At 36.9% G+C, this 17,086-nt stretch overlaps 1 long non-coding RNA gene across 16 annotated transcripts; it reads right to left on the reverse strand.

The window, feature by feature from the left end:
* Positions 1-2,096: 2,096 nt before the first annotated feature.
* Positions 2,097-10,623, reverse strand: LOC127064330 (uncharacterized). Of its 16 annotated transcripts, XR_007781637.1 has the most exons (7): positions 9,769-10,623; positions 8,233-8,808; positions 6,538-8,040; positions 4,426-5,961; positions 3,625-4,041; positions 2,890-3,048; positions 2,097-2,505 (listed from the first exon to the last, which is right to left on the reverse strand). It is a non-coding gene; the product is annotated as an uncharacterized LOC127064330 (long non-coding RNA). The 16 variants fall into 16 exon arrangements; XR_007781639.1 differs by lacking the exon at positions 8,233-8,808; XR_007781644.1 differs by lacking the exons at positions 8,233-8,808; positions 9,769-10,623 and adding an exon at positions 8,809-9,762 and having other exon boundaries at positions 6,538-6,888.
* Positions 10,624-17,086: the final 6,463 nt, after the last annotated feature.

Here is a 17,086-nt window from a genome sequence, read left to right on the forward strand (position 1 = left end):
TTGAAATTTTATCTGCTTTTACACGTATTTAAAAAAATTTTTTTAAATACATTTTCGTGGTATTTAAGCAACAGAGCTACCTATTTAAAACGATAGGAACCTATTTCTCTTTTATCTAAGAGGTAAGAGGAAAATCAAATTTAACTGATTTTACTGCAGACGATAATCTTTGTCCCTGTCCACGAATTATCGACGTTTCGGTTGGTAAAAAAGATTGAATCGGTCACTAACAAAAACAACGAAACGAAATAATTTGGAATAATATTATATTAATATGCTTTGATCGTAATAATATGAATTTATAATAAAATCGCGTGTGCAGCCATTAGTACTTACGCTCGATAATACCTATGTTGTTTACAATAACTATACATTTTACAACGAAAGTAATATCGATTATACAGAACTCGTGTGAATATCGCTGCTTTTAAAATCCTTTCTTCTAATGTAAAACATTTTCTAAAAGTTTATCGAATTAATTATTAAACCGTGAAACAAATTTTTCGAAGAGCTACGATGTTAACAAGACGAGATATACGAACGTACTGAAACTTGTCTGTACCTGTTCCGTTCTGTAGACAAGGTCGAACATTGTTTTGATTTGTATATATTCAATAACCCCGATTTATTTTGCACGAACCAATCGAACGTATATACTTGAACGTATACATTTTTTTTTAGCAGTACTCTTCCAAACTACACATTCTCCTGATCTGTACTATGTGTTTACATATATCGAACTTCGAACAAAAAAAAATTAAAACATTAGTACATTGCATCATCTATGAGCAAAAATTTCAACGCTATTTATTTTTTGTTGCGGCTCCTCTTGTACGAATAAAATACTTTATAATATTATTTATTTCGTTATTTAACTTGTAACATGCGTTAAAAATAAAATAATTTTAATTTAATATTTGAAATCACTTATATTTCAAACATGAGGCCATTCAATATTTGATATCAAGAAAAATGAACACACGATTAATTTTGATAGTTACCAAAAAAGTTTTCCTTTACATTCGTATAAGTAAATATAGCAACACCCTCTCTTCAAATGGGAAAGCTTCAATGAATCATACTTTAATAAAACAACTTATAATACCTGTGAAGTGCAATAAATAAAAATATTTAAGCATTAGTTTAAATTTCTTAGCAGCATTCCAAAGATCGTAAGACACGATCAAAATAAAATGAATTCAATTTAATTTTTCAATAAATATAAATCGCGAACTAGGATAAGAATAATTAATAAATCAGATTACTTTATTAACATTAAAACAAATTAGAAGATACTTCTCAAATTAGAAGAATCTTCTAATATATGAACTATAATTAACTACTATTGAAATATTACATTCATTTAAATATTACATGACTCTTAAAACATAAAACTTTCTCTCTGCATTCGTCAATCCTTTAATCGTAAAACATATAAATCGTAATCATATATCGTAAAACATATAAAGATCGTAACGCGAGAGAAACTTACAATAATTTTAATTTCAAATTTCAATACTCAAAAGTACTAACTTCGGAACCTTTGGACTCGTGTAATATAAACATAGGCGATTTTTATTAGCTTTGACTTTTGTCGAGTTAGTTTCCCTTTGTACTCCGACGAGTGAGTATCACAGCTTTCTCTTTCCGAACACGAAATCGTAGAAATTAATACTTTCGATAATTTTATAATTATTTAAACAGTTTTTAATGTACGCGGAATACAAAAAAAAACTAATATTTAAACAATAGTAATAACAAAGAGTTAATGTAAGTATATTATTATATCACTCATTCATTGAATATTGTATATAATTTCTTTTATTTTAGAATTAAATGGTGAAATGGAGATACATTCCCATCCGTGACGACAACAAAGTGGGGTTTTGAACCGACCTTTGCAGTTACTAGTTCAGTTGTGCTTTGGACCTCGACAAGGGAACTTAGAAATATTCGCGGATGGCATCCATGCAAGTATTAACGAACAGTTAATTCAAATATACAACAGCTTCTTTGATTTTAGACTTAAATGCAGAGTAGGGAAACTCGGTTTCGAGAGACGACAACAAAGTGGGGTCTTGAACCGACCTTTGCAATTACAAGTTCAGTTGTGCTTTGGACCTCGACAAGGGAACTTAGAAATTTTCGCGGATGGCATCCATTCAAGTATTAACGAACATTTAATTCAAATATACAACAGCTTCTTTGATTTTAGACTTAAATGCGGAGTAGGGATACTCGGTTACGAGAGACGACAACAAAGTGGGGTCTTGAACCGACCTTTGCAGTTACTAGTTCAGTTGTGCTTTGGACCTCGACAAGGGAACTTAGAAATTTTTGCGGATGGCATCCATGCAAGTATTAACGAGCAGTTAATTCAAATATACAACAGCTTCTTTGATTTTAGACTTAAATGCGGAGTAGGGATACTCGGTTACGAGAGACGACAACAAAGTGGGGTCTTGAACCGACCTTTGCAGTTACTAGTTCAGTTGTGCTTTGGACCTCGACAAGGGAACTTAGAAATTTTCGCGGATGGCATCCATGCAAATATTAACGAACATTTAATTCAAATATACAACAGCTTCTTTGATTTTAGACTTAAATGCAGAGTAGGGATACTCGGTTTCGAGAGACGACAACAAAGTGGGCTCTTGAACCGACCTTTGCAGTTACTAGTTCAGTTGTTCTTTGGAGCTCGACAAGGGAACTTAGAAATTTTCGCGGATGGCATCCATTCAAGTATTAACGAACAGTTACTTCAAATATACAACAGCATCTTTGAATTTAGACTTAAATGCGGAGTAGGGATACTCGGTTACGAGAGACGACAACAAAGTGGGGTCTTGAACCGTCCTTTGCAGTTACTAGTTCAGTTGTGCTTTGGACCTCGACAAGGGAACTTAGAAATTTTCGCGGATGGCATCCATTCAAGTATTAACGAACAGTTACTTCAAATATACAACAGCATCTTTGATTTTAGACTTAAATGCGGAGTAGGGATACTCGGTTACGAGAGACGACAACAAAGTGGGGTCTTGAACCGACCTTTGCAGTTACTAGTTCAGTTATGCTTTGGACCACGACAAGGGAACTTAGAAATTTTCGCGGATGGCATCCATTCAAGTATTAACGAACAGTTACTTCAAATATACAACAGCTTCTTTGATTTTAAACTTAAATGCGGAGTAGGGATACTCCGTTACGAGAGACGACAACAAAGTGGGGTCTTGAACCGACCTTTGCAGTTACTAGTTCAGTTGTGCTTTGGACCTCGACAAGGGAACTTAGAAATTTTTGCGGATGGCATCCATGCAAGTATTAACGAGCAGTTAATTCAAATATACAACAGCTTCTTTGATTTTAGACTTAAATGCGGAGTAGGGATACTCGGTTACGAGAGACGACAACAAAGTGGGGTCTTGAACCGACCTTTGCAGTTACTAGTTCAGTTGTGCTTTGGACCTCGACAAGGGAACTTAGAAATTTTCGCGGATGGCATCCATGCAAGTTTTAACGAACATTTAATTCAAATATACAACAGCTTCTTTGATTTTAGACTTAAATGCAGAGTAGGGATACTCGGTTTCGAGAGACGACAACAAAGTGGGCTCTTGAACCGACCTTTGCAGTTACTAGTTCAGTTGTGCTTTGGACCTCGACAAGGGAACTTAGAAATTTTCGTGGATGGCATCCATTCAAGTATTAACGAACAGTTACTTCAAATATACAACAGCTTCTTTGATTTTAGACTTAAATGCGGAGTAGGGATACTCGGTTACGAGAGACGACAACAAAGTGGGGTCTTGAACCGACCTTTGCAGTTACTAGTTCAGTTGTGCTTTGGACCTCGACAAGGGAACTTAGAAATTTTCGCGGATGGCATCCATTCAAGTATTAACGAACAGTTACTTCAAATATACAACAGCTTCTTTGATTTTAAACTTAAATGCGGAGTAGGGATACTCGGTTACGAGAGACGACAACAAAGTGGGGTCTTGAACCGACCTTTGCAGTTACTAGTTCAGTTGTGCTTTGGACCTCGACAAGGGAACTTAGAAATTTTCGCGGATGGCATCCATTCAAGTATTAACGAACAGTTACTTCAAATATACAACAGCATCTTTGATTTTAGACTTAAATGCGGAGTAGGGATACTCGGTTACGAGAGACGACAACAAAGTGGGGTCTTGAACCGTCCTTTGCAGTTACTAGTTCAGTTGTGCTTTGGACCTCGACAAGGGAACTTAGAAATTTTCGCGGATGGCATCCATTCAAGTATTAACGAACAGTTACTTCAAATATACAACAGCATCTTTGATTTTAGACTTAAATGCGGAGTAGGGATACTCGGTTACGAGAGACGACAACAAAGTGGGGTCTTGAACCGAACTTTGCAGTTACTAGTTCAGTTGTGCTTTGGACCACGACAAGGGAACTTAGAAATTTTCGCGGATGGCATCCATTCAAGTATTAACGAACAGTTACTTCAAATATACAACAGCTTCTTTGATTTTAAACTTAAATGCGGAGTAGGGATACTCGGTTACGAGAGACGACAACAAAGTGGGGTCTTGAACCGACCTTTGCAGTTACTAGTTCAGTTGTGCTTTGGACCTCGACAAGGGAACTTAGAAATTTTCGCGGATGGCATCCATTCAAGTATTAACGAACAGTTACTTCAAATATACAACAGCTTCTTTGATTTTAAACTTAAATGCGGAGTAGGGATACTCGGTTACGAGAGACGACAACAAAGTGGGGTCTTGAACCGACCTTTGCAGTTACTAGTTCAGTTGTGCTTTGGACCTCGACAAGGGAACTTAGAAATTTTCGCGGATGGCATCCATTCAAGTATTAACGAACAGTTACTTCAAATATACAACAGCTTCTTTGATTTTAGACTTAAATGCGGAGTAGGGATACTCGGTTACGAGAGACGACAACAAAGTGGGGTCTTGAACCGACCTTTGCAGTTACTAGTTCAGTTGTGCTTTGGACCTCGACAAGGGAACTTAGAAATTTTTGCGGATGGCATCCATGCAAGTATTAACGAGCAGTTAATTCAAATATACAACAGCTTCTTTGATTTTAGACTTAAATGCGGAGTAGGGATACTCGGTTACGAGAGACGACAACAAAGTGGGGTCTTGAACCGACCTTTGCAGTTACTAGTTCAGTTGTGCTTTGGACCTCGACAAGGGAACTTAGAAATTTTCGCGGATGGCATCCATGCAAGTATTAACGAACATTTAATTCAAATATACAACAGCTTCTTTGATTTTAGACTTAAATGCAGAGTAGGGATACTCGGTTTCGAGAGACGACAACAAAGTGGGCTCTTGAACCGACCTTTGCAGTTACTAGTTCAGTTGTGCTTTGGACCTCGACAAGGGAACTTAGAAATTTTCGTGGATGGCATCCATTCAAGTATTAACGAACAGTTACTTCAAATATACAACAGCTTCTTTGATTTTAGACTTAAATGCGGAGTAGGGATACTCGGTTACGAGAGACGACAACAAAGTGGGGTCTTGAACCGACCTTTGCAGTTACTAGTTCAGTTGTGCTTTGGACCTCGACAAGGGAACTTAGAAATTTTCGCGGATGGCATCCATGCAAGTATTAACGAACATTTAATTCAAATATACAACAGCTTCTTTGATTTTAGACTTAAATGCGGAGTAGGGATACTCGGTTACGAGAGACGACAACAAAGTGGGGTCTTGAACCGACCTTTGCAGTTACTAGTTCAGTTGTGCTTTGGACCTCGACAAGGGAACTTAGAAATTTTCGCGGATGGCATCCATTCAAGTATTAACGAACATTTAATTCAAATATACAACAGCTTCTTTGATTTTAGACTTAAATGCGGAGTAGGGATACTCGGTTACGAGAGACGACAACAAAGTGGGGTCTTGAACCGACCTTTGCAGTTACTAGTTCAGTTGTGCTTTGGACCTCGACAAGGGAACTTAGAAATTTTCGCGGATGGCATCCATGCAAGTATTAACGAACATTTAATTCAAATATACAACAGCTTCTTTGATTTTAGACTTAAATGCAGAGTAGGGATACTCGGTTTCGAGAGACGACAACAAAGTGGGCTCTTGAACCGACCTTTGCAGTTACTAGTTCAGTTGTGCTTTGGACCTCGACAAGGGAACTTAGAAATTTTCGCGGATGGCATCCATTCAAGTATTAACGAACAGTTACTTCAAATATACAACAGCATCTTTGATTTTAGACTTAAATGCGGAGTAGGGATACTCGGTTACGAGAGACGACAACAAAGTGGGGTCTTGAACCGTCCTTTGCAGTTACTAGTTCAGTTGTGCTTTGGACCTCGACAAGGGAACTTAGAAATTTTCGCGGATGGCATCCATTCAAGTATTAACGAACAGTTACTTCAAATATACAACAGCATCTTTGATTTTAGACTTAAATGCGGAGTAGGGATACTCGGTTACGAGAGACGACAACAAAGTGGGGTCTTGAACCGAACTTTGCAGTTACTAGTTCAGTTGTGCTTTGGACCACGACAAGGGAACTTAGAAATTTTCGCGGATGGCATCCATTCAAGTATTAACGAACAGTTACTTCAAATATACAACAGCTTCTTTGATTTTAAACTTAAATGCGGAGTAGGGATACTCGGTTACGAGAGACGACAACAAAGTGGGGTCTTGAACCGACCTTTGCAGTTACTAGTTCAGTTGTGCTTTGGACCTCGACAAGGGAACTTAGAAATTTTCGCGGATGGCATCCATTCAAGTATTAACGAACAGTTACTTCAAATATACAACAGCTTCTTTGATTTTAAACTTAAATGCGGAGTAGGGATACTCGGTTACGAGAGACGACAACAAAGTGGGGTCTTGAACCGACCTTTGCAGTTACTAGTTCAGTTGTGCTTTGGACCTCGACAAGGGAACTTAGAAATTTTCGCGGATGGCATCCATTCAAGTATTAACGAACAGTTACTTCAAATATACAACAGCTTCTTTGATTTTAGACTTAAATGCGGAGTAGGGATACTCGGTTACGAGAGACGACAACAAAGTGGGGTCTTGAACCGACCTTTGCAGTTACTAGTTCAGTTGTGCTTTGGACCTCGACAAGGGAACTTAGAAATTTTTGCGGATGGCATCCATGCAAGTATTAACGAGCAGTTAATTCAAATATACAACAGCTTCTTTGATTTTAGACTTAAATGCGGAGTAGGGATACTCGGTTACGAGAGACGACAACAAAGTGGGGTCTTGAACCGACCTTTGCAGTTACTAGTTCAGTTGTGCTTTGGACCTCGACAAGGGAACTTAGAAATTTTCGCGGATGGCATCCATGCAAGTATTAACGAACATTTAATTCAAATATACAACAGCTTCTTTGATTTTAGACTTAAATGCAGAGTAGGGATACTCGGTTTCGAGAGACGACAACAAAGTGGGCTCTTGAACCGACCTTTGCAGTTACTAGTTCAGTTGTGCTTTGGACCTCGACAAGGGAACTTAGAAATTTTCGTGGATGGCATCCATTCAAGTATTAACGAACAGTTACTTCAAATATACAACAGCTTCTTTGATTTTAGACTTAAATGCGGAGTAGGGATACTCGGTTACGAGAGACGACAACAAAGTGGGGTCTTGAACCGACCTTTGCAGTTACTAGTTCAGTTGTGCTTTGGACCTCGACAAGGGAACTTAGAAATTTTCGCGGATGGCATCCATGCAAGTATTAACGAACATTTAATTCAAATATACAACAGCTTCTTTGATTTTAGACTTAAATGCGGAGTAGGGATACTCGGTTACGAGAGACGACAACAAAGTGGGGTCTTGAACCGACCTTTGCAGTTACTAGTTCAGTTGTGCTTTGGACCTCGACAAGGGAACTTAGAAATTTTCGCGGATGGCATCCATTCAAGTATTAACGAACATTTAATTCAAATATACAACAGCTTCTTTGATTTTAGACTTAAATGCGGAGTAGGGATACTCGGTTACGAGAGACGACAACAAAGTGGGGTCTTGAACCGACCTTTGCAGTTACTAGTTCAGTTGTGCTTTGGATCTCGACAAGGGAACTTAGAAATTTTCGCGGATGGCATCCATGCAAGTATTAACGAACATTTAATTCAAATATACAACAGCTTCTTTGATTTTAGACTTAAATGCAGAGTAGGGATACTCGGTTTCGAGAGACGACAACAAAGTGGGCTCTTGAACCGACCTTTGCAGTTACTAGTTCAGTTGTGCTTTGGACCTCGACAAGGGAACTTAGAAATTTTCGTGGATGGCATCCATTCAAGTATTAACGAACAGTTACTTCAAATATACAACAGCTTCTTTGATTTTAGACTTAAATGCGGAGTAGGGATACTCGGTTACGAGAGACGACAACAAAGTGGGGTCTTGAACCGACCTTTGCAGTTACTAGTTCAGTTGTGCTTTGGACCTCGACAAGGGAACTTAGAAATTTTCGCGGATGGCATCCATGCAAGTATTAACGAACATTTAATTCAAATATACAACAGCTTCTTTGATTTTAGACTTAAATGCGGAGTAGGGATACTCGGTTACGAGAGACGACAACAAAGTGGGGTCTTGAACCGACCTTTGCAGTTACTAGTTCAGTTGTGCTTTGGACCTCGACAAGGGAACTTAGAAATTTTCGCGGATGGCATCCATTCAAGTATTAACGAACAGTTACTTCAAATATACAACAGCATCTTTGATTTTAGACTTAAATGCGGAGTAGGGATACTCGGTTACGAGAGACGACAACAAAGTGGGGTCTTGAACCGACCTTTGCAGTTACTAGTTCAGTTGTGCTTTGGACCACGACAAGGGAACTTAGAAATTTTCGCGGATGGCATCCATTCAAGTATTAACGAACAGTTACTTCAAATATACAACAGCTTCTTTGATTTTAGACTTAAATGCGGAGTAGGGATACTCGGTTACGAGAGACGACAACAAAGTGGGGTCTTGAACCGACCTTTGCAGTTACTAGTTCAGTTGTGCTTTGGACCTCGACAAGGGAACTTAGAAATTTTCGCGGATGGCATCCATTCAAGTATTAACGAACAGTTACTTCAAATATACAACAGCATCTTTGATTTTAGACTTAAATGCGGAGTAGGGATACTCGGTTACGAGAGACGACAACAAAGTGGGGTCTTGAACCGACCTTTGCAGTTACTAGTTCAGTTGTGCTTTGGACCTCGACAAGGGAACTTAGAAATTTTTGCGGATGGCATCCATGCAAGTATTAACGAGCAGTTAATTCAAATATACAACAGCTTCTTTGATTTTAGACTTAAATGCGGAGTAGGGATACTCGGTTACGAGAGACGACAACAAAGTGGGGTCTTGAACCGACCTTTGCAGTTACTAGTTCAGTTGTGCTTTGGACCTCGACAAGGGAACTTAGAAATTTTCGCGGATGGCATCCATTCAAGTATTAACGAACAGTTACTTCAAATATACAACAGCATCTTTGATTTTAGACTTAAATGCGGAGTAGGGATACTCGGTTACGAGAGACGACAACAAAGTGGGGTCTTGAACCGACCTTTGCAGTTACTAGTTCAGTTGTGCTTTGGACCTCGACAAGGGAACTTAGAAATTTTCGCGGATGGCATCCATGCAAATATTAACGAACATTTAATTCAAATATACAACAGCTTCTTTGATTTTAGACTTAAATGCAGAGTAGGGATACTCGGTTTCGAGAGACGACAACAAAGTGGGCTCTTGAACCGACCTTTGCAGTTACTAGTTCAGTTGTGCTTTGGACCTCGACAAGGGAACTTAGAAATTTTCACAGGATGCCATTCAAACGAGTATTAACGAATAATCGATGCAAGTATATGTTTCTATCACTCATATTTTCGAAATTCTACACTATTTCTTTTGTTTCAGACTCCGATTTCGCACTTTAGAAGAACTTTGATAATCTATTTTCAGGAGTGGACTTAGAAATTTTCGCATTGTCGAGGACTTTGACAATCTATCTCAAGGAGTGGACTTAAAAATTTTCGCACTGTCGAGGACTTTGACAATCTATCTCAAGGAGTGGACTTAGAAATTTTCGCACTGTCGAGGACTTTGACAATCTATCTCAAGGAGTGGACTTAGAAATTTTCGCAATCTCGGGGGACTTTGAAAATCTATCTCCGCGTGTGAACTTAGAAATTTTTGCACTGTCAAGGACTTTGACAATCTATCTCAAGGAGTGGACTTAGAAATTTTCGCACTGTCGAGGACTTTGACAATCTATCTCAAGGAGTGGACTTAGAAATTTTCGCACTGTCGAGGACTTTGACAATCTATCTCCGCGAGTGGACTTAGAAAGTTTCGCATTGTCGAGGACTTTGACAATCTATCTCAAGGAGTGGACTTAGAAATTTTCGCACTCTCGGAGGACTTTGAAAATCTATCTCAAGGAGTGGACTTAGAAATTTTCGCACTGTCGAGGACTTTGACAATCTATCTCAAGGAGTGGACTTAGAAATTTTCGCAATCTCGGGGGACTTTGAAAATCTATCTCCGCGTGTGAACTTAGAAATTTTTGCACTGTCAAGGACTTTGACAATCTATCTGCAGGAGTGGACTTAGAAATTTTCGCACTCTCGGAGGATTTTGAAAATCTATCTCCGCGAGTGGACTTAGAAAGTTTCGCATTGTCGAGGACTTTGAAAATCTATCTCAAGGAGTGGACTTAGAAATTTTCGCACTCTCGGAGGACTTTGAAAATCTGTCTCCGCGAGTGGACTTAGAAATTTTCGCACTGTCGAGGACTTTGACAATCTATCTCAAGGAGTGGACTTAGAAATTTTCGCACTGTCGAGGACTTTGACAATCTATCTCAAGGAGTGGACTTAGAAATTTTCGCACTGTCGAGGACTTTGACAATCTATCTCAAGGAGTGGACTTAGAAATTTTCGCACTGTCGAGGACTTTGACAATCTATCTCAAGGAGTGGACTTAGAAATTTTCGCACTGTCGAGGACTTTGACAATCTATCTCAAGGAGTGGACTTAGAAATTTTCGCAATCTCGGGGGACTTTGAAAATCTATCTCCGCGTGTGAACTTAGAAATTTTTGCACTGTCAAGGACTTTGACAATCTATCTGCAGGAGTGGACTTAGAAATTTTCGCACTCTCGGAGGACTTTGAAAATCTATCTCCGCGAGTGGACTTAGAAAGTTTCGCATTGTCGAGGACTTTGACAATCTATCTCAAGGAGTGGACTTAGAAATTTTCGCACTCTCGGAGGACTTTGAAAATCTATCTCAAGGAGTGGACTTAGAAATTTTCGCACTGTCGAGGACTTTGACAATCTATCTGCAGGAGTGGACTTAGAAATTTTTGCTGGAGCCATTCGTGCGAGTATTAACGGACTTAAAGTAAGTATATTTCTCTATCACATATTTGTTGAATGATTTATACAGTCTTTTATTATAACAGTGATACCGACTATTTTATTTCTATTTTTATATTTCAGAACCTCGTTGCAGTCGCGCGCGTAACAATGAAGAAATCGAGGATTTGTATTGCTAAAATAAAAATAAAAGCAGTGTTTGTTCGTTCGTGTTTCGCGATTTAAACGATAAGTGCTTTTACATGGACTGCGCGCAATGCAGTCAATAGAGTCAGTGTTTGTTCGCGTGGTTTTTTGATTTTTAATAGTCGCACAGACTGTACTTATAAAAAATAGTAGAGTTTCGCGAAATAAATTCAGTGACCGTTCGTTAATAAATAACTACCGCGAATTAGAGTCAGTGCATCACTGAAGTGGATCTCAACCAACTTCGATGTCGACCTACCTCATTTTCAACCAACTACAAATCGTCCACCCTCAATTTCGACCTAAATCGCGGTCCAGTGTTTTGGAGCCGTCGCAGAACTTCTTAAGTAGTAAGTTAATTTTTGAGTCCCTCCAATCACTTAATCATGTCGAGGACGAAAGGTCCGAATCGGCACGGGTGATTGGTTGTAATTAATTAGTAGAAGAGCAATGAGTGACCACGAGTAAATTTCTTCGGAGATTTACTCGTGAATGGTTCGTTATTTTTTGATTTATTTATTAGATCAGGATAGAGTCTTCTTTCTTAAACGCGTTAATTATAATTATTTCAAATTTTGAATATTTAAATGCATTTTTAAATAATTTTCTCTCGCGAAAATAGTAAAGTATCGCGATATTCGCGAATTTTAATAATGAATAAGCAAGAAGACATTCGCGATGGATTGTCTCTCGATTACAAGCGAAATTGTATAATTTATTTTCTAATAATTGGAATAAATGCTTGTAAGAAGGAGCGTCCAATGATTTTTCAGTACATTTTTATATAAAGATTAATCAATTTTATTAATAAAAGAAAAGTCTCAATGGAGTCATTACTTTTGAAAAAATAAAGTAATGTTGATAAAAGATAAAGAGACTTGTACAATCGCAACGCGTAGAACATAGAATAAGTTAATCAATTTTTAGCTTAGGATTTTCAGCAATTAATATATTAATTCTCGTTTCTCTTCCAATGCTTTCTCAATTTTTCGTTTCAGATTTGGTTTAGAGTTACGTTAGATATATTAGTTTTCTTCTACATCTTAGAATAAGGTCGGTTTTAGTTCTTTGACATTGACGATAGTTATCGAATATGTTCTATAGTTTTGATTAGGGCACGAAGCAATGAAGAGGCTATATGCCGAAGAGGCCCCCACAAATTGTGGCTCAAGAGGGCAACTATTAAACTATTGAGTTATTTTCAAAGGTTCTACAGAACTTTTCGAAAATGGCTTTTATTCATATTTTAATTTTACCATGTTGTCACTCAAAATGCTCTTATATAGTAGTATATAGTAGTAATGTAGATTTGAGAAGCTGAGACGATGTAATATTCCGTCTCCCATTCTACACGCGCACGCGAATAAAATTTTGCATATATTATGCATTTTTATTATTAAAGTCGAGTAATCGCGTTTTTCTTTTTGAAATTTTAATTAAAATCATAATTTTATTTTAATAAAGTCTTCATTAAAGTCGAGTCATAAATTTTTCACTTTTAATTTTTTTTAAAGTTCAATTAAACTCATAATTTCATTTATATAAAATCAAATTTTATTTGCTTGAAATATAAATTAGATAACGCCGGTAATGCGTATTTTAGAGTAGAGTCACCGTCATTCGAACACTTACGTGGGTGATTAAAAGTCCCACCGGGGACTTCGTTTTATTGAAAGACGATTATTTGATCATGCCAATTTCGCGAATTTTAGAGTAGAGTCACCTAAATGAACTCATGGGTTCCCAGATGCAGCAACGTCCTCGCAGTATGACCTGGATCAGAAGAACTTGAAATATACATGAAAATCAAATTTAAATTATATCTCAAGTATTAACGGGCGAATGGCTGTATATTACAACGTTTCTCCAAAATTTCTTTTTTATCTAAAGTCTCGGGTGGGACCCTTGGGTGGGGCCTAAGGGTGTGGGCCATTGTGCGGGTTACTGTCTCAGTATCTTTTAGAGTTCCTTTTCTCTTACCTTCTTCCTCTTATCATTTCGAGGAGTGGACTTAGAAATTTTTGCAGGGTGCTATTAGAGCGAGTATTAATAAAGAGTCGACGAAAGTATATTTTCTATCACTCATATTTTCATAATTCTATACTATCTCTTTTGTTTTAGACTTAGATTCTGCACTTTCGGGGGACTTTGACAATCTATCTCCAAGAGTGGACTTAGAAATTTTCACAGAATGACATTCGAGCGAATATTAACAAAGACTTAAAGTAAGTATATTTCTCTATCACATATTTGTTGAATCATTTACACAATCTTTTATAATAACAATGATACCGATTATTTTGTTTCTATTTTTATGTTTCAGAACCTCGTTGCAGTCGCGCGCGTTGCAATGTTGTAATCGAGTGTTAGTATCGCTAAAAAATATTTATCGCGAAGTAGAAGCAGTGTTTGTTCGTTCGCGTTTCGCGATTTAAACCATAAGTATTTTTGCATAGACTGCGTGCAATGCAGTCAATAGAGTCAGTGTTTGTTCGCGTAGTTTTTTGATTTTTTAATAGTCACACAGACTGTACTTATAAAAATAGTAGAGTTTCGCGAAATAAATTCAGTGACCGTTCGTTAATAAATAACTACCGCGAATTAGAGTCAGTGCATCACTGAAGTGGATCTCAACCAACTTCGATGTCGACCTACCTCATTTTCAACCAACTACAAATCGTCCATCCTCAATTTCGACCTAAATCGCGGTCCAGTGTTTTGGAGCCGTCGCAGAACTTCTTAAGTAGTAAGTTAATTTTTGAGTCCCTCCAATCACTTAATCATGTCGAGGACGAAAGGTCCGAATCGGCACGGGTGATTGGTTGTAATTAATTAGTAGAAGAGCAATGAGTGACCACGAGTAAATTTCTTCGGAGATTTACTCGTGAATGGTTCGTTATTTTTTGATTTATTTATTAGATCAGGATAGAGTCTTCTTTCTTAAACGCGTTAATTATAATTATTTCAAATTTTGAATATTTAAATGCATTTTTAAATAATTTTCTCTCGCGAAAATAGTAAAGTATCGCGATATTCGCGAATTTTAATAATGAATAAGCAAGAAGACATTCGTGATGGATTGTCTCTCGATTACAAGCGAAATTGTATAATTTATTTTCTAATAATTGGAATAATTGTTTGTAAGAAGGAGCGTCCAATGATTTTTCATTACATTTTTAAATAAAGATTGATCAATTATATTAATAAACGAAAAGTCTCAATAGAGTCATTGCTTTTGAAAGAATAAAGTAGAGTAGAATCGTTGATAAAAGATAAAGAGACTTGTAGAATCGCAACGCGTACAACATAGAATAAGTTAATCAATTTTTAGCTTAGGATTTTCAGCAATTAATATATTAATTCTCGTTTCTCTTCCGATGCTTTCTCGATTTTTCGTTTCAGGTTTACTTTAGATTTGCATTAGATTTGTTAGTTTTCTTCCACGTTTTAGAATAAGGGTCAGTTTTAGTTCTTTGATATTGACGATAGTTATAGAATGTGTTCTATAGTTGTGGTTAGGGCACGAAGCAAAGAAGAGGCTATATGCCGAAGAGGCCCCCACAAATTGTGGCTGAAGAGGGCAACTTTTAAACTATTGAGCTATTTTCGAAGGTTCCACAGAACTTTTCGAAAATGGCTCTTAGTTCATATTTTGATTTTACCATGTTGTCACTCAAAATGCTCTTATGTAGTAGTAATGTAGATCTGAAAAACTGAGACGACATACTATTTCGTCTCCCATCCCACATTGCCACGCGTACGCGAATAGAATTTTTCATATATTATGCATTTTTATTATTAAAGTCAAATAATCTCGTATTTTTTCCAAATTTTAATTAAAATCATAATTTTATTTCAATAAAATCTAGTCTTAGATTAAAGTCGAGTCATCAATTTTTCAATTTTTATTTTTCTTTAAAATTCAATTAAACTCATAATTTTATTTTTATAAAATGAAGTTTTATTTGTTCGAAATATAAATTATAATTAACTCGCGGGTCTCCAAATACAGCAACCTTCACGTGGTGGGACCTGGGTCGGTAGTACTTGCGATATACTGAAATCTATATCAAAATTATATATGTTATCTAAAATCTATAACGAAATTATATATATAATCACATAACGCAAATACTACCGGGCGGATGGCTGCATATTTCAATGTTCTTCCAAAGCCTATTTTCTGTCTAATTACAATTAGACATTAAATTAATTACATTTTAAATTGATAGTTATATTTTGACAGATAAATAAATTGAATACATCAAACTTCTAAGTTAATTTTCTAAGAGAACGCACAGAAACTTTTCTGTCGCTCTTATATTCTCTTTCGTTCCTATTTATTCTTATTTACTTTTATTATTTACATACTTTCATTAATAATATTCATTATATCCTGTTATTCATTATATTAATTGCTTTTATTAACTTTTATTAATGATTAGTTTTGGGTGGGACCCTTGGGAGGGGCCCTCGGGTGTGGGCCTTTTGGCGGGCTGCCGTCTTGGCATCTTTTGGAATAATTTTTCTATTTTTCTTTTCTTCTCTTCTTTGCTTTTAACTCTTTCTCCTTTACTTTTCTTCTTTTATTCTTTTTCTGTTTCAAGTTAGATCATCGATGGACTGATCATCGAAGAATGTATAATCGTAAAATTTCATTTTTACAAGGAATTTATTGAATATAAATGAATATAATATTATTAAATTATTAAATATAATATTAATGTCTTTTGCATGTAATTTTGCATATAATTTTTGCAAATAATAATCTCCTCTACTTCTATTCATTTTCTGTTTCAGATTAGATCATCGGGAGATCGATCATCGTGAAGATAAATTTTTACAGGGAAGTTTTTCAATATAAATGTCTTTTTACATATAATATTGCATATAATTTTTGCTTTTATATTTAATTTTTATTATCGTTTTAATTTGTGCTTTTATATTTAATTCTTGTTGTCTTTTTAACTTTTACTTTTATATTTAATTTTTGTTATCTGTTTAATTTTTGCTCATATTTATTCATTCTTTGTCCTTTCTCTGTTTCAAGTTAGGTGATCGCTGGACCTATCGTCGTGGGACTTTTACACGGAAGTTAAAGGAACCTCTCTGCATATAATCTATATTATATGCAGGAAGGGTATGTCTCCTTGCTTCCGTACGCGAATGATAGGGAAAACACTCACGCGCGTGACGGCCGGCACGCGCGTGGGTGTTCGCGAGCGCGAGATTAAGTCCTACCGAGGACTCCGCTTTGATTTTTTAAATCGAAATAGACACGACCGGTCGTGTCTCGAGATGTCTGAAGCCGACGGTGTGGACGGTGGAGCATTCTGTAAGCGGGGTTTTATACATCTCCAGTTTGCTGAGAAGCTCGAAGCTCCCGAAGCGGAAAGGCATCTCGGATCGTGGATTTTAGAGTAGAGTCTTCGTTAGCCCGTGGGTCCCCAGATGCAGCTACCTCCTCGTGGTGGGACCTGGGTCGGTAGTACTTGCGATATATTGAAATCTG

Source organism: Vespula vulgaris, chromosome 5, assembly GCF_905475345.1.
Source record: "Vespula vulgaris chromosome 5, iyVesVulg1.1, whole genome shotgun sequence".
In the NCBI taxonomy this organism is placed as follows: Eukaryota; Metazoa; Arthropoda; class Insecta; order Hymenoptera; family Vespidae; genus Vespula; species Vespula vulgaris.